Here is an 18259-nt window from a genome sequence, read left to right as displayed (position 1 = left end):
TCCAAGTGGATCCGCCTGGCGAACTCCAAGGCTACAATTTGTAAATTGCAATATGAGCCATCAGGTAATTAGTTAAAACTTAATTAGTAAATTTCTGTTAAATATTCGATTATGCATTTCAATTTCTTGCGGAAGTAACGTCCGCCTCTTCGAGTAAACCAGCTCATGAACTAGAATTGTGCTACCTGCCACAAGCAACCTTTAAGAATTTTTGAAAGAGTTCGCTGAAACATCCTGTATAAGGTCATATTTGGAAATTCAATAAATTAAAATCTGGGTTTTTACATGCCAAAACCACAATTTTATGATGAGGCACACGCTGGTGATCGAGGCATTCCGAATTATTTTAACTCCCTGTGGTTTTTAATGTGCACCCAATGCATATGTCAAACAGGCATCTAGTGCATTTCACTTCCATCAAAATGCCACCGCGCCCGGGATTCAATCCTGAGCTTTCAGTTCAGTAGAGCAACGTACGTACGCCTTAGCCACTACGGCGGGTCTGGAATTTTATATGAATATCTCCAGTAAAAAAATTCCAACCAGCTATCAGCTTACATGTCTGTTGGCTAACCCTAATTTCAGACCTTGATGGTCTACTAGCCAATCGGCATACAAGTTTACAGGTCTACAAGCCTACAAGTCTACTACCTGTCTACTACCTATTCTACTGTTTGTCGGTATGCCATTGTACCGGAGACCACTGTTCAAATGTGTATTGTTTATTGAATTGATGAATTCTGACTGTGATTGTATTACAGTCTTGCAGTCTTAATTAGAATATATTCAGTGCCTTTGAACACTAGAGTATGCCAGTCGGCACTTAAGATGGCTCACTGCATAAATATGCTCACCATTCCATCCAAAACTTCAGGTCATGGTATGTGTGTGATGTGGAAATCACATTTATAACATCTGAAAGCAATATGAACAGAGATAAAACTTTATTGCAAAGTTCACTACTACAGCACATTACCCAATTGCTGCAAGGGGTACCAGTGCACTGCTTTCAGTCTGTTTTCCATAACTTCCTTTGACACGGTGTCGTCCGCGTTGCGAAAACAGCTGCACAAACAAATGAACCATTATTGCCATACGACAGAAGACTAAGTACAATACTTGTTGTGTTGATTAATACACTGAGAAATGAGGAATTGAGCATAAACATTAAAAGACTAACAAGTGGTGAAAGCAGCACAAGTAATATTTATGACTGTTTTGAAGCCAGCTTTGTGGCTGGTGAAGGGCCAATTGGAAGCAAATGCATATTTTCAGGAAATTGTAGGCCAGGCACACCAAGCTGTTTTCATTACACAGATTCCTATTGAATAGCAGCAATAATCCCAACATAGGCCTCACTGCATACCTGCTTGGTTAATTAATAATAGTACACACCGTAAGTTTGCACATTATGAAAATTCACATATTTTTCCCCCTCCCACACAATGACCACACATACAACTCAACACTGCAACCGGTGGCCTGGTTTTGACTTCGACTGATGATAATGGCCAGCTGCGGATGCCAGTGGCAGTACCAGCACTGGAGCTATCTAGTGCTATATGCACAAAGCTAGTATTTTTCCCTTTTTTTGTCAGTCTAGACAGGTCATGCCGCGCATGCATGGAGTGATCAGACTGCTAGCGTGCCACATAAGGTCGCAAGCTAGCTACAGCACCCACTTCAAGCTCAAAGCATTTCAACATGCTTTGTAGAATGGCAGTCGGTAATTCAGAAGGTACTTCGGCGTCAGCAAAGTACACATCTGCCGTTAGAGATGGCCGCATGAAAAGCTGAATGCTACCAGCAAGGCAAGCAGGAATTTCCGCTGACCCAAGACTGATTTTTACTCGCAAGTTGAAGTAGCAGTGCTTTATAGCTCAGAAGCCTCTGGACAGCTGTTCTGTGTAAATTTAAATGATACAGAAGGAGGCTCGCCGACTTACAAGGAAGCAGGGCATTCCAACTACAAACTTCAATGCAAGCAGCGACTGGATGATGTGCTTCATGTGGCGGCATGGGCTTCATGAGTGTGCTGTGTAAATTTAAATGATACAGAAGGACGCTCGCTGACTTACAAGGAAGCAGGGCATTCCAACTACAAACTTCAACGCAAGCAGCAACTGGATGATGTGCTTCATGTGGCGGCATGGGCTTCATGAGAACATGTCAGCAGCTGCCTTCTACATACAAAGAATCACAGACTTTCAGTATTTGTGATCATTCCCTGGCACCGGGAGGCAAGTTTAGAAGGCTGCCAGTGGAACTGTTGTGTCCATTGGTCCTAGAGGCACAGAACATGATTTCTGATGACACTGTCATCAAAAGCTTCAAGAGAACTGGCATCTGAAGCTCAACTGACACCACTGAGGACCACCTACTATGGGACGACACTACTGAAGTTCAAGAAACTGGAGGGCCAGCCAGAAGTGCAGATTTCTTAAGCTTAAATTCTTATTTGAAATGTATGTTTTCAAGGTTCGAAAATAAGACTTGTCCATTCTTGTAAGTTACACCTTTGTTTGATTCTTTGGTAGCTGGCTTTTCGACACAATCTTAGTGTGCCGTAGATTAGGCTGAACTAGGTGGCTGTGGAAATTAACTTAAGATTTTACCCTGCATATAACATAGCCTTCCACTTTGTGTCATTTTTTTAAGTGTTTAAAATAGGAATAAACAAATGCATAAAAAATACCTAGTGCATATGCTCGTTCCACAAGAAGTATGCTGCAAAGTATCAGCAGGACTGGTATACTGTAATGATTCCTTTCCCTTCATTTCTATATTGAAATTTTCATCCACTGCACATAGCCAGCCAATCATGATCATGTAGGCAGAATGCTACCCTTACAACGCACAAGACAATTCCAATAGAATAATTACACTATCCCAGCCCAAGATGCTTTCATAAAGTGTTTATGTAGCACATGGGCATCATACATGAGCTAAATATTCATGTACCTGTCCACAATATTTTATAAATGCTGTAACCACAAGGAAGTTTTCACATATACTGAAAAGTTTTCACATATACTGAAAAGTTTTCACATCTGAAGTCATGATAATGTTAAATTTGTTTAAATACATTGGTACGTCTGACCAAATATTAATGGCAAATCGACAATAGAATGGATTTCAATAATACTTTAGAGGGAATGTGGGTGGCCAGCTTCAAACTTGAGCGCCATGTGACATTAGCATAACTACAGCATGAATGCATCCTGTGATGTATCCAAGTTTTTGTGATGGAGCCTACTTCAGCAAGTTGTCTGGGGGGATGTATGAGCTGAAGCAAGAGGCCAGAACAGGGACTGCTTGCACGAAGCCATTTACTGATGGGCAAACTTACCAAGCAGTAGAAAGGTACTTCAGGCTTCTAATTTCGTTGCGCTGTGTCCGGCAGCGCCTGAGGCAAACATTTAGCCGAGCTTTCAAGCGACCTTTTACTATTGGCCTACTCATTCACATAGGGTCACAACACAATTACCTGCCTGTCTCCAGTGGGTGAAACTTTCCCAAGAGAATTTTTTGCCCTGCTACTTTGGTGAGTGCATCAGCTCAGTTTGTCTTGTAAAAATGGCTCCCGCTACTTCACATGTAGAGTGCATTTGTTTGATTGCCCTTGTTGTAGATTGCCCTCCTCGGCCGCAGGAAGTCGTAGGTTCAATTTCTACCACCGCACGGCGCCCACTGATTCAAATGGACACAAGTGCACCCCAGCATGGCGTTCGGCTTTCTTCAGGGAGAGGAGCCTGTGCTCTAAATACCAGTCAAAACCCTCATGAGCACAAAAAGAAGTAGGTCTGGGCCATTCCCAATAGTGGCAATTTCCCATGTGGTGCCCCAAATTCCCTTTCGAAGCGCTGAGGTCCCATAATGGCCAAGCACCAGGTGCAGTGCAAGGACCTTATGAGTGTTGTTTATATGTGTGGACTGCTTGAAAACTCTTGAGGACTGTGAATGAAGGTAGAAGAAACAGAAGGCGAGCCAGGCGCAGATTGCGTGCTTGGCAGTGTTCAGAAAAGAAACAATAGAGAAGGAAGAAGAGAGGTGGGTGCCAAATGGGCAGAGGGGGCTAGCAACTTAGAAGACGCAGGACCAGTGCGCTGTTTCGGGAGCTCCTGCCGTGGTACCTGAGGCAGCCCTGAGGACAACGCGCCTGCCTGTTGGTGCAGACGCAGAGTGGCGCCTGGCGTGACGCCATTTGGAGCAGGCCTGGCTGTAGCCTGCTCGTAGCCGCCTGTTGGAGCATCTTTAGGCTGTGTCCGGGGTGAGGCCTAACCGAGGCCTTTGCTTTGAAGCCGCCTCTTGCTCGAGGTGGCATGTGAGGTTGTGGCGGTGGAAGCAACCCGCCCGACAGCCGTTCGAGTCCTCGGGCCATGGTAATGCAGCCGTCGCCTGCCTCATCTGATGACCATTGCCGACACCCTGCCTTGGCTGGCCTTCCACGAGGGTCATCATGCCTTGGGTCGCCTCCAACGGAAATCGTCGCGACAGCTAGACGATCTACCACTGATCGACGACACCATCAGGAATGTAGCCATGAGACGTACTTGCTCTTTTCTTGAACGCTGCGCGTAGGACTTAGTGTAGACGTGTTTGTTTTAGGGACCTTTGATATGTATTCTGTGTTTATTGCTTGTTACAGTCTTATCATCTTAAATTTTGGTTCACATCGGTTCGCGCGTCTCTGACGTTCATTACTGCTTGACTGCACACAGACATACGTGCCAAACAACTATCCATCACACCAGACCGGGAGCATGCTTGTACCTATTTCACCGGTAGGTACTTATCGGCTGCACTTGCCTCAAGGCAGCCGAGGCTGATGCTCTTCAACAAGGCCATCTGTCGTTGGACAATAAGTGCCCAGAGAGCACGCATGAAATCTCTTTCAAGATGTGAACCCTCACAAAAAGCCGAGCACCAGGCCAAGGGACATCTCTACCCATCAGAAAGAAACGGAGGTTTTCTGGCGGCACGGGGATTTGAACTCAGTACCTCCCACATACGAGGCGGATGCTCTACTGCTATACCACTACTGCGGTAGATTCATCCAGTTGAAATGGTTAGTCATGAGGATCTGAGACCGCTTTAGCATCCAAGAGAACCAAAAATTGGGCAAGCTGTTATGTATTCATGGTTGAAATGTTGAAAGCAGCATGGGCAAACGCAGACAAAGGAGTGCTTGCACTCTCTTCATTTCTCTGCCCCTCAGTCTGCATTTGTTTTTTAACTGCTTTAAACATTCTAATCGCTTTAGCTGTACCCATGACTGTTATTTTCATTGTCGACCTATTACAGCACCTGGCATTGTGTATATAGCACAGAATGACTAACATGGGAGTGCCAATGTTGCTGTAAGTGACTGCCATGTACTTAACAGAAAAATTTATGGAGGCGTAATGGAATAAGATGAGCGTCTACAGCTCCAACAGTATCCCATATTATTATTATTAAGCCTTTGTCTTCAAGGAGCCTACTGGATAATTATTAGGATAGGAACTTTTCCTTGTGTGTGTTGAGGGCTTTACTAAATGCATTAGGAGCAACTTTGAATTTTTTTGAGGCTACAGCACCAAGTAGTTCACAAGAAAGTTTCTCACTATTAAGCAACAATGGGAAAGAAGCATTGTTGCTAATAATCAGTAACAGTGACGCACGCTGTTTGCGGCGGTATGCATGAGGAAACAGTTCCCTTTCTTTTTTGCTTTTTAGTTTCGCAAGTTTGAATTTGACTGTAGCACGCTGATGCCTACAAGATGAAGAGAAGATATACAATAAAGCTTGCTCAGTGTCGGTTACTTTAGCGAGCCCTGCTCAGATTCTGATCGAGATGTATGAAGCTATGTATGGACTAAATGTACTATCACATATTTCTACTACTAGCACTAAACTTAGTACTAAGTTAAACAGAAAGATACTAAAGAACTCTTCCCTGATACCCAACAACAAACAGCATGCTTGTGTGTGCGTCACTGATGCAGAATGTAACTAACACTTTAATTGTGTTGCCTCAAAAATGAACTTTTTTGAGAACTACTCAATGCTCCGTCCCCAAATAAGGTAAGAAAAAAGCAACCTCCTCCCACAGTGGCTAGTAAGGCTGCAGCTAAGCCCCTAACGATTACAATGAAAACCATGCAAGTTATCAATTGGCTAGATTGCCATGCAGCGCATAATACAGGATGCCATTGACCCATGGACGAAAGCCGTATACCCTGCTGTGATGAGTGCTACAGGTGCTGCAAATGTTATCGCAAGCAATTATAATGCTGACACTGCCATCCTAGACACGCTGTTCTGTGTAAGTAGCTGAAGGGCCTCCTGCAACAACTTGGCATTCAAGACAATGCCATCACTGTGGAAGACAAATTGGAGTCAGATCCATCACCAAACTTGTCAAACGGGTGAATATGGTCTCAAAACAAGCACTGGTGTTGCAGTTTTGAGGCAAACCAATGAATGCACACAGGTTGAGAAGCAGCAGAAAGTTCGAAAAACTGAATTGGTAAACTTGATTCAGGGTATCAAGGTAAGAATATGCCACCGACACTCAAGGCAGGCAGATGGATTTGTTTTGTGCCCATGCGAACGAGCGAGCCTGATGCACAAGATCGCAAAAAAAGCTCGACCAATTCTGTTGCCTTAGATGCTGCTGGACGCAGTGCAGTGGCAAATAAAGACCTGAAGTGCCTTCAGAAAACCAACTTACTTGGTTGGTTTTGCTTTCTCGTTTTTTCATCTGCTATGTACTCCTTCCGAGTAATCATTATAGATGCAGCATCTGCTTTTTAAGTCTTGTTTTTTTAGGTTATTATTTGCTGGGCCAGCGCACATGCTTCAACCTACCTTCACATATTTTTAGAGGCAAGCGTCATGCTGTGCGATAATCTGGATTGTCTCTTATCACCTCTGGTATACTAGGCCGCACCAATCTGTCATTGCACATGGCTATGATGTGGTTATATTAAGGGGTCCTGGTGACTCCAATATTTGGTTGCTTTATCATTAATGTGATGCCCCATGATGGTCTTGTTCAGTACTTATAAATATCACATTTCTTCAGTAAACTGCCGTTGAAAGTAAGCGCCGAAACCCGTGTTTATGCAAACCGATCTCTGCTCTACCATTTTCCAGTGATTATGCTCTCAGTAACGTGCTTAAATAGATTCTCATTTTCTACGGAAATTGTTCATGTGTGTCACAATGGCTCATAGAGAGATTCAGCTATTCCTTTGCAATCCTCCACCTTGAAATCCCTATTCATCGGCTTACAGTAAGAGTCTTAAAATCAATTTCGCTCCTTTACAGACACTTTCGCCCATATTTTCACTGCACATGCTTTCGCTCTTCCCTTATATCCTCACAATTTTCTAGTGGCCCCATGACCTGTGCAGCACTCTCCAAGTGAAACAACTTATTCCATACATTTGCACTCAGTAATTTCATTTCTGTAAGTTCTGTACTAGACACTAGCTAATTATTTTATTCCTTAAAAATTTTATTTCTCTTTCATAGCAATTATTCCGGCTGCTATTAGAAAATAGCAAAACATTATTTTTATAATGCCTTCAATGAATCAACCTTCAATGATTTAGCCTGCATATCATGTACAGCATGCAGGTCTTCTGCAATGTTTCACCTTAATCCAAAATTTAACTATCTCGATCTAGATGCAGATGCTTGCTATGCATTGCCCTTCTTGTGATTACTTTTATATGTGCACCTATGATTCATCGCAGTGTTCTTAGAGTATCACGGATGAACATCAGTTCTCCTATTTATGGAGGTGGTGTTATGCAGGCAGTGTCTGACAAATTGAACATCTTTCCTAAAGTTCGGAAAGCAGACACAATTCTATATGAAGGAAGAATAGAACCCCTGATCACCTTTCTTTCTCATACAATCACCCCCAATGAATATATAAACAAAAGAAAAACTAAATTTTCTTTTAGTTATATATAACCTAAGAGTAACTCATAACTCATTAGTTTGCTGAGCTATCTACAACTGAAACTGTTGCAGCATGTCAGAAATGCTACAGAGCATTGCACATTATGTTTATCATCAGTAAATGAGCATTTTCAGGCATCAAGCTCGGCATATCAAAGATATGATGTTGGCCTTTGGGAGGTTAAAATGTCCACAATTTTGGCCATCAATTCCATCCCGTATGATATAGGCCACATGACAACACAAAAGCATCCAAATAAGCTAACATGTTGACATCTTCAATGCCTATAAAATCATCAGCAACTTTCCATTTGTTGTTGCTTATATGAAGACCAAATTTACATGTCCCTTGCATAAACTTATGACAAGAATATCATGATCACAAGTATTAATTTCTATAATTATGACTTAAACTCACTCTAAAACATAATCTAATAGACGTAGCACTGACATATATACATACCTGGCCAAAATATACCCAGAGCCTAACTACAGTGTTGGCCAATTAAACGAGGAAATATAACTTATTTCACTTAAAATATAGTCTGTGGTTCTTTACCCAAATATGACTCGAAGGAAACTGCACAAATCTGAGTGGCGATGTGGGCTTGTTGGTTGTTTATGTTGAAATGAGCGAGCTGTAGCGCGAACAGGGAACAAAGATATGAGAAGGCACAATGAAGTGCTACGTGTGTGTATTCTTTGTGCCTTCTCGTGTATTTTTCCCTGTGCGTGCTACAATTTGCTCGTTGCACAAATCTGTTACCAAGCTTCTTATCGTCATTTATTTCATCTTTAAGGGCCTCTGTCAGGGCAATACGTTAGGGGTGGCATATTCATGCAGTCGTCTCTAGCATTCACTCAAACCATTACCAAATGTTCACACCCTAAATGTATAATTGCTTCTAATGATGAACAAGTCTGCAATTCTATTGTCTGCGAGCATCGACAATACATATCCTGACCTCTGCAGTGACTGCTCCGCTACAAATTATCTTTGAGGTTCTTAAGCTGCGTGATTTTGTACTTTTATGTTTAATAATGCACTACGTGAGACCATGAGTATACTTTATATGGCTTCGTTTTCAAATTTAAGTAACTTCAGGGTGATGAACACACACACACTTATGAAAACATGAAAATGAGAACCAGAGGGGGTTTGAATTTACCATGTTTTTTCCATTTCCTGTGGATAGCCAGGAGGTGCTCCAGCAATGACAGTCCCCTGTCTGCACCGCCCCATGGAGGCCAGCTGCCACTGAGAAAACACGGATTATTATTATTATCAGATATTAGCTAGCAGCATCACATATGCAAGCCGACTTGTGTAGAACAGTGCAAGACAGTTGAAGTGACATGTACATTAGGTGAATATTCATTTAAGACACATGTAACTGCAGTCATCCGTGTTGCTGACTGCATGTCTCTGCAGAGTAATGCAAATAGGCGTGCAGCTTACATGATATATGAAGCTCAAGTGCACTGTGTAGGTTATCAAGTTAGGTGTTCTCTAGAGGTCTTTGTGATCAGTACACGTGATGCCATATGCACCGAAATGTGATGGTAAAGAACCGAGTGCTCCCAGTCATTCCATGAACTCAATACTATTGCTGCAGCTACGTGATAGCAGAAGGCTGTATACACTAGTTCAAAGAGCTACCTAAAACAGGGTGCATGCCATAATTGATTACATGAATCAGTGGGAAAATGTCACTTGGTGGCTGCCACTAGACATGAGAATGGTTAAGTAGCGCTGCAAAGTGCTACTCAATGCTGGTTCCTAATTCCTTACATAACATTCACTATGTCAAAGAACAATGCCACTAAGTCCTGACCTGTCTGCCATGCAGATAAAGGTTACGCATTGCTGAAGTTGTGCTTGCAGGATGTGAAAAAAAAGCTGTCCAAAAGAGAATTTAGCACATGGACAAGAATGTCAAAATGAAATCTAACCTCACTAAAGTTGTGGTATAGTGGCGACATTTCACACAATATTTCAATAGAACCATGAAAATTTCTGTTAAATTGAAAGCTTGCCTATATTGTTGTGTTGTACCCATGTATTAGTGCTATGACAAATGAAGGATCTAAGTTGACAGATGAAGCGACAAACTTAAAATGTCCACGTGCATACATGCTAAAAGGCAGTTTCCCTGTTTCATTACATTTTCCAAACTCTTGCAGAGCTGTTGTATACTCTACGAGTACAAAGCATGGCTCGATAGTGAAATAAACCGCACAGTATGTGCTGCCACGCTAACAAATTGGTAAAAGAAAAACAAGGAAAGCTTCTGCTGTCATGATTTTACCATTAAGTGGGCTCAAATACTACACGAACACATATATCGAGAAAAAAAAATTGGTTTCAACAAATGCAAGCAACGTGTGGAGTCAGCCCTATTATAACAGTTACCAACTCATGTAAGCAGAAAAGCAGGTGAGAGCAAACTGGCTCAGGCTGAGCCATTTGCCTTTCCTGTAAATAAATCCTCACACTCTGAAGCTCATATTGATACTCCCTTCAGTCACGGTGTACATAATTGTGTGCACAACTTATTTTTGCCATTTCTGTGCAGCTGTGTCAAGGAAATGACCACAAAAACTAATCTTAGGGTAAATTAAACATTATGGTTATACCTCAAGTAGCTTCATTTCACTTCTGAGGTCAATGTATTGCTACCGAAGATAGCTTTGGAGAAGGCACTACAGTGTATGACGGAAGGTGTGATGTGGGACATTTCTGTAGCAATTGCAAAATAATTTTCTTCTTTCTAGTAAAGCTTGTAACCAATAATTAACTTGTGCAGGTAACACACTAGTGATTCAGTAATTTTTTATGAAGAGACCTATCATTACAGCGTGCACAACAATTAGATACTTAATCACTCTGTAATTATGGTGAATCATCATAATATGCAGTCATTCTACCATCTTGACTTGCTCTTAATGGAGTCTGCAGCACCTTGGCATATATTTATGTAAATTTCATACATTTATCGACAGTCAATCATACTTCGTCACTGAAGGGGTTAAGTGTAATCGGGCAATTTTTTTCACGCCAGTCTGTGAATCGGGAATGCAGAACTTCAACGAGTTCCACTGAACGCAGTGTAAAGAAGGTAAGAGCAAATCACAACATTAAAAAACATAATGGCCCCCCCATGCCACAAAATTGCTGCAAAACCAGAAAATGTTGGCTGGTATCAAAGTGGAGCCAATGCACACGAACATGCTTTATTATAATCTACTGGTAAGAGTTCGTGCAATTTCTTAGTCCCGATGATAGATTGATGATGATAAATAATAATTTAGCCTATAAACACATCCATGTAAGTCCCGAACAAGTTGAGATATCCATGAATCTAGCTTCCTGGATCTTGCGTTTTACTCACCTATACCAGAAGGATACGCCACATAAAAGAAAAACCTGCATGCATGCCGGCATCTCTATGATACGAGCACTTGTCAGTTAAATAATAAATCGCACAGCTATAATTTCAGTCAATACAGAAAACAAATCAAGGTGAACACGGTTTCTTCAATAAGTTGTCCCAGACTGACCAAGGTGTTGTGTACTAACAATAAGCATTGGTGCACACGCTTCTTGGACAGCCCTGGGCAGTCAGGGGTGGCCAATCGAAGAGCCTAGTATACATATTGAAAATCAGTCTGCACTCCAGTGAGCTATACATCCAGAGAGAAAAAGATCTCCATTTGTGTTCTCCCTATTGACTGCTCCAACTGTCTCTGCAGCTAAATCTTCGTACACCTTGCTGGTTTGGCACATCCCATTTGCTTAGCTCACTGAGGAAAGACACTGCATTAGAACGTTTTCCTTGTCGTTTGAACTTTGCCTTAGATCAGTTCATTGCTGTACATCTATGCAGCCGACATCACACGAAAACAATTTAACACTTTATCAGTGACAATCTCTCTCATTTTGGGAATGTTGTAGTAATCTTACAGTTCAATGCAAGCAACGGCGTAAAAGTTCCTTCACTGCTAAGAATGACTGTTGGCAAATTTTACGCATAGCAGTTATATCCACTAGAGAAGAAAAAAAAAAACTCTTGATGCAAACAGCCGCAGCTATGCTGTGTAAACATTTGTATAGCCTTTCATATGAAAGTACCGCACAGTTGAGGCCACCTAAAAATACTGACAAAGAAGCTGTGCTGGACAGCTCTCTAGCTAGCGGCATCAGCAACAGCAGCAAATAGTAATAACGAAAGTTGATAATTCATAATTGCATTTAGTAATGTCACCAGGGTGATTTGGAGGTCCGCCAGCATGACAAAGCCCACTAATATAAACGAAGTTGGTTAAAATTTGGCTAGACGAATCGCCTAGCAGCCAACCAGGTACACTCCGTCTCTGCAAAGACTATTACAAGGTGCCGCGCACACCACAGTGAAATAAATGCAAATGATATAGCTACATCTAGCTCCAAAACTACAACGCTGAGTTCAAACACATAAAATAATACAAGATATTTCATAGCGTGTAGCATAGCATGACTCGAAACAAGGACGATCGATCGAATAACGCAGACCTTCAATCAAATTAATATGACAGTCAGCCTCTGTGCTAGTAGATCATTCGTACTTGTAATTGGGTTGACAGGGTCCGATGTACATACGCCACGAACTCCAAGGCAAACATAACAATAATAGTGACTGTAGACGAAACTGAAGGAGCGGATTCGCCCGCTTGTGTTTTAAGCCCAAACCGCATTCACGCGATTTTGTGCGCAACGGCGACGAGCGACGAAACGGGCCGTCGCGCGAACAGATCGCTTGGTCTTTTCGCTCAATCGCTCGGTTCTAGAAATTTAGAATACGTCGCTCGTCGCCAGGAAGTGCTATGAGCGACTAGCCAATAGCGCGAAGCCCGAACTGGATATACATTAGTCAAGTACTACCGATTGTCGCACGGAACGAGCAAACGACTAAATTTTGATACGTGCAAGGATAATAACGTAGTGAAATATTTAGAAATATTTATGCTGCTCTTTACACTAAAACCCGTTAAATTAATAAAGCAAGCGTCACGCCAGTTTCGGCGAGTATTTAATAATATGTGGTTTTTATTGGCGCAAGGGCCAGATATGGCCAAACATGACAAATGGTGATAGCGCCATGACAAATGGTGATAGTTTTTCTTTGCACTATAAATATAGTGGTCTATGAGTTGATGGTTAATGTAACGTGGCTGTAAAAGGGCCTAAAAGAAAGACGCTGTAAATTGCGTAAAATATATTGGTATTAAAATAATGACAATGACTAATGATTCGAGTTATGACTATAACAATTCCGTTACGAATTAATGATGTACTAAAACGTATACAATAGCACTAGTGCCTCAGGAGGTTCCTTGAAAACAAGGGCTGTGAGGCACGTGCTGTAAACACTTTTTCTACTGCAGCTGCAACCTGCAAAACGAGGTTGCGCTACAGATACCCTGGCCAGATGATTTGTAAAGTGTTTACGTCTGCTAAAAATTTTAAGACTGTACTAAAATCAAAAAGCGGCTCATGGTTAAGAAAGAATGCTGGGTGAAGAGGGATTTGCTGACGATAGGCGAGATAAAAGTACTTTTTACGCTGGGCTTCTATTTCAGGGCACTCTACAAGAACATGGAGAACTGTAAGAATGTCTCCACACCTATCACATTTTGGAGGATCACTTCCAGAAAGGAGGTAAGAGTGTGTGCCATAGGTATGACCTATTCTTAACCTGCAGAGAAGCACTTCTTTGTGTCTTGCCGTTTTCTCTGTCATCCATTTCCCTATTCTGGGTTTGATCATATGTAGCTTGTTTGAAACTTCGCTGTCCCACTGCCTTTGCCAAAATCTCCGCAACTGATGGCGCAAGAAAGGCTTCAGGTCTGTGTAAGGGATAGCTATGTTTTAATCTGTATGTTTAAAAACTACTGACGTGGCACTTTCGTCTGCAGCTACATTGCCTTTTATGCCTCTATGGCCAGGTACCCAGCACACTATGACCACTTGGTTGCCCATGTAAGCTGAGCATAACCAGCTGTAGAGTTCATTAAAAACTGAATTCTTGTCTTTTCGTAGACTCATTATAGCTTTAACGACGCTCAATGAGTCTGTGAACACAATTGCTTTGGTAACATTCATTAGCTTTATGTGTTTAATTGCCGAGAGGATAGCGTATGCTTCCGCTGTAAAAATACTTGTATGCGGATTTAGTGCACCAGATGTGTAAAAAGACGGTCCCAGAGCTGCGTAAGCAACACCAGCAGGAGATTTGGAAGCGTCTGTGTAAAATTCTGCACACGAGTACTTCGCCTGAAGCTCGAGGAAGTGTGAACGTATATGAGTCTGAGGTGCGTGCTTGGAGATTTCTATGAAAGAGACATCGCACTCAATAGTCTGCCATTCCCAAGGTGGTGGAAGTCGACTGGGAGCAGTTAAGACATTCTCTTTAAGTAGTATGCCTGTTTCTTCAGCCAAGGCTTCTAGGCGCAGGGAGAAAGGAGTCCTCACGGACGGTCGGTTTTGATACAACCTGGCAGCCGATATGTCGCTTATAGTGAAATGACATGGGTGTTCTACATCTGCCTTTACCTTCAGGGAGTAAGTTAGACTTAAATACGCTCTTTGGAGATGCAGGGACCATTCATCCGACTCCACATACAGGCTTTCTACAGGGCTAGTCCTGAAGGCGCCTGTAGCAAGCCGAATACCCAAATGGTGAACGGGGTCTAACATCTTTAAAGCACTAGGTGTTGCAGAGTTATAAACTATGGCTCCGTAGTCAAGGCGTGAGCGTACAAGGCTTTTGTATAAGCTAAGGAGGCATCTCTTGTCGCTTCCCCATGATGTGCGTGACAAGAGCTTCAGCAGATTCATAGCCTTCAGGCATTTTGTTTTCAGGTACTTCAGGTGCGGGACAAAAGTTAACTTAGAGTCTAAGATGAGGCCTAGAAATTTATATTCATGACTCACAGATAGCCGTTCTCCATTAAGGTCAATAACGGGGTCTGGTTGCATACCTCTTTTGTTCGAAAAGAGGACGCACGTGCTTTTTTGTGGGTTTAGTCTAAATCCATTCTGGTCCGCCCACTTGGAAATCTTGTTGAGGCCAAGCTGCACCTGTCGCTCGCAGATAGCAAGATTACAAGATTTGTAACCGATTTGCACATCATCCACGTAGACAGAATAAAACATTGTGCGTGGTATGACACTGTGGAGAGAATTCATTTTTACAACAAATAGAGTGCAACTCAGCACACCTCCTTGTGGTACACCAGTCTCTTGGGTAAATTGACGAGATAAGACGTTACCAACTCGAACAAGGAATGTGCGGTTCGACAGATAACTTTGAATCACGTTCAGCAAGCTGCCTCGGACGCCCATTCCTGCCAAATCACGAAGGATACCAAAACGCCATGTGGTGTCATATGCTTTCTCCATGTCTAAGAAAACCGACAAGAAAAACTGTTTATGCACGAAGGCATCCCGAATATTTGTCTCGATGCGGACAAGGTGGTCTGTTGTGGATCTACCTTCCCTGAAACCGCACTGTAAGGGATCTAGTATTTTGTTACTTTCAAGAAAATGGATCAGGCGCCGGTTAGTCATTTTCTCAAAAAGTTTGCACAGGCAACTTGTTAGGGCTATAGGCCTGTAACTGCTAGCCGAAGTCGGGTCCTTGCCCTCTTTGAGAATAGGGATAATTATTGCCTCTTTCCAGGCAGCCGGGATATACCCACCACAGAATATGGAGTTAAAAAGCGACAGAAGTGTTTTGTGAGTTTCAGGGTGTAAGTGTTTGATCATCTCGTAAACTATTCGATCGTTTCCAGGGGCCGATTTATTACAGCAATTTAGTGCAGCCTGGAATTCCGCCATGTTAAAGGGACGGTTGTAAGACTCATTTCTTTTTCCTTTGCGATCCAGAGGCAGCCGCTCCGCTTGTTGCTGGTATCTCAGGAATGTATCTGAGTAATGGGATGAGCTAGAAATGTACTCAAAATGTTCCCCTAGAGAATCAACTTGGTCCTCAAGAGTGTCTCCTTGTGTATTCACTAATGGTAGAGGATGAGTGTCACGACCTTTTATCTTATTTACCCTGTTCCAGGCTTTTCGTTCATCTGTATAAGAATTTATGCTAGAGATGTATCTCTCTCTGCCAGCTTTCCCTTTTGGCACGGCGGCGAGTTCTTCTACCTTCCGACTTTATTTTCTTGAACCTTATCAAATTCTCGGTAGTTGGAGAATCACGAAAGTGACTCCAGGCCTTATTTTGATTTCTGCGAGCTTCCTTGCACTCCTCATCCCACCAGGGAACACGTCGTTTGGAGGGCGACCCATTCGATTCAGGGATACATAGTGATGCCGCATCAACAATAAACGCAGTCAAATATGCCACTGCGTCATCGATAGGAAGTGTAGAGATGTCTTCCCAGTTCATACGCGTGAGTTCTTTATAGTGCTTCCAGTCGGCTGACTCGAGTTTCCAATGGGGGACACGTGGAGAGCAGTCATCAGCTTTTGTTAATCTTATGACAATCGGAAAATGGTCGCTCCCATATGGATTCTTAATAACGTTCCACTCTAGATACGGCAAGAGTGTACTAGAAGCCATGCTTAAATCGATTGATGAGAATGTTTTGTTTGCCACGCTATAAAATGTAGGCTCTTTTTTATTTAGTAAGCATGCATCTGCAGAGAGGAGGAAGTTTTCTACTAAGCGCCCTCTAGCATCACAGCGACAATCTCCCCAAAGGGTGTTGTGCGCATTAAAATCGCCCACGACAATATAAGGCTCGGGCAGTTCATAGATAAAAGTGTGAAATTCTGTTTTTGACAGGTGGTAGTTCGGGGGGATGTATAAAGAGGCAATTGTGACCATCTTATTAAAGAGTACTGTACGGACAGCAACTGCCTCTAGAGGCGTTTTAAGCTGTATTTGCCGGCAAGCAACACCTTTATCTACTACTATGGCCACACCGCCCGACGAGGCAAGGGCATCGTTACGGTCTTTTCGGTAAATGGCATACTGCCGGAGAAAGTTCGTGTGTGAAGGATTGAGATGTGTTTCTTGGACACACAGCACCCTTGGATTTTACTTATGTAGGAGTTCCTTAATGTCATCTAGATTGTGGAGCAAACCCCTAGCATTCCACTGTAGAATCTGTGTATCCATTTTATGTGTGTTTTGTGCTGTGTGTCTAAGAAAGATACATTAGGCTAGCTCACGAGGCCTTTCCAGGCCCCGTGATGGGGGTTTTGCCTTTCTTCCCGACGCGCTCGAGGGAGCTGCGCCGTTCTTTGGGCGTCTGAGACGCCGGTGGTTTGCTTGTATCCATCACCTCGTCTTAGGCGGTGGATAGTGCCCGCTGAGCGGACACGTTCGCGGGAGTTTCGGGCCTATCTGCACGGGCAGTGGCCCTGGGTCCGGCAGACCCGCGGGTCTGCTGGCCCTCCTTGGCAGGGGGTGGAGCAGCACTGGCTGCTCCAGCCGGGGGGGCTGACGGCGTAACCGCTGTCACACTCCTTGTGACTTGGGCGGCCGCCGAATGATGTGACGTTGCCCCCCGGCGCACCACATCGGTGTAGGACGGACTAGACTGATTGTGCATAGAGAAGCGTTTGCGTGCCTCTTGGAAGGATAGATTAAATTTGATTTTGAGTTCAATGATTTGTTTTTCTTTTTTCCAAGAGGGGCATGAACGGGAGTAAGCGGGGTGATCTCCATCACAGTTAGCACAGTGGGTGGTGAAAGTACAGGTGTCAGATAAGTGCTCATTGGATGCACATTTTGCACAAGTTGTGCGCCCTCGGCAGGTTTGCGAACCATGCCCGAAACGCTGACGCTTGAAGCATCGGCGCGGATTCGGGATGTATGGCCTTACACGAAGTTTGCAGTATCCAGTTTCGATTGAGTCTGGTAGGTTACTTGTTCCAAAGGTAATGATTATGTGTTTTGTCGGGATTTGCTTATCGTCGCGCCTGATGGTTATTCTTTGAACTTTTACTACAGTCTGGTCTTGCCACCCCTCAAGTAGCTCACTCTCACTAAGATCGAGTAGGTCATCTTCAGAGACGACACCGCGGACAGTGTTCAAGGATCTGTGTGGGCCTACTGATACAGGAATATCTCCAAATGCCACAAGCTTCGAGAGCTTGTCATACTGTGATTTGTCACGGACTTCGAGAAGAAGGTCGCCGCTTCCCATCTTTGTTACTTTATAGCCTGGGCCAATTGCTTCGGTGAGAGATTTTGCTACAAGAAATGGCGAGATCATTCGGACTGTCCTAGTTTCATGCTGG

Source organism: Dermacentor silvarum, chromosome 4 (genome assembly GCF_013339745.2).
Source record: "Dermacentor silvarum isolate Dsil-2018 chromosome 4, BIME_Dsil_1.4, whole genome shotgun sequence".
In the NCBI taxonomy this organism is placed as follows: Eukaryota; Metazoa; Arthropoda; class Arachnida; order Ixodida; family Ixodidae; genus Dermacentor; species Dermacentor silvarum.
The sequence above is the reverse complement of the archived record's forward strand: the minus strand, read 5'-3'. Positions refer to the sequence as shown.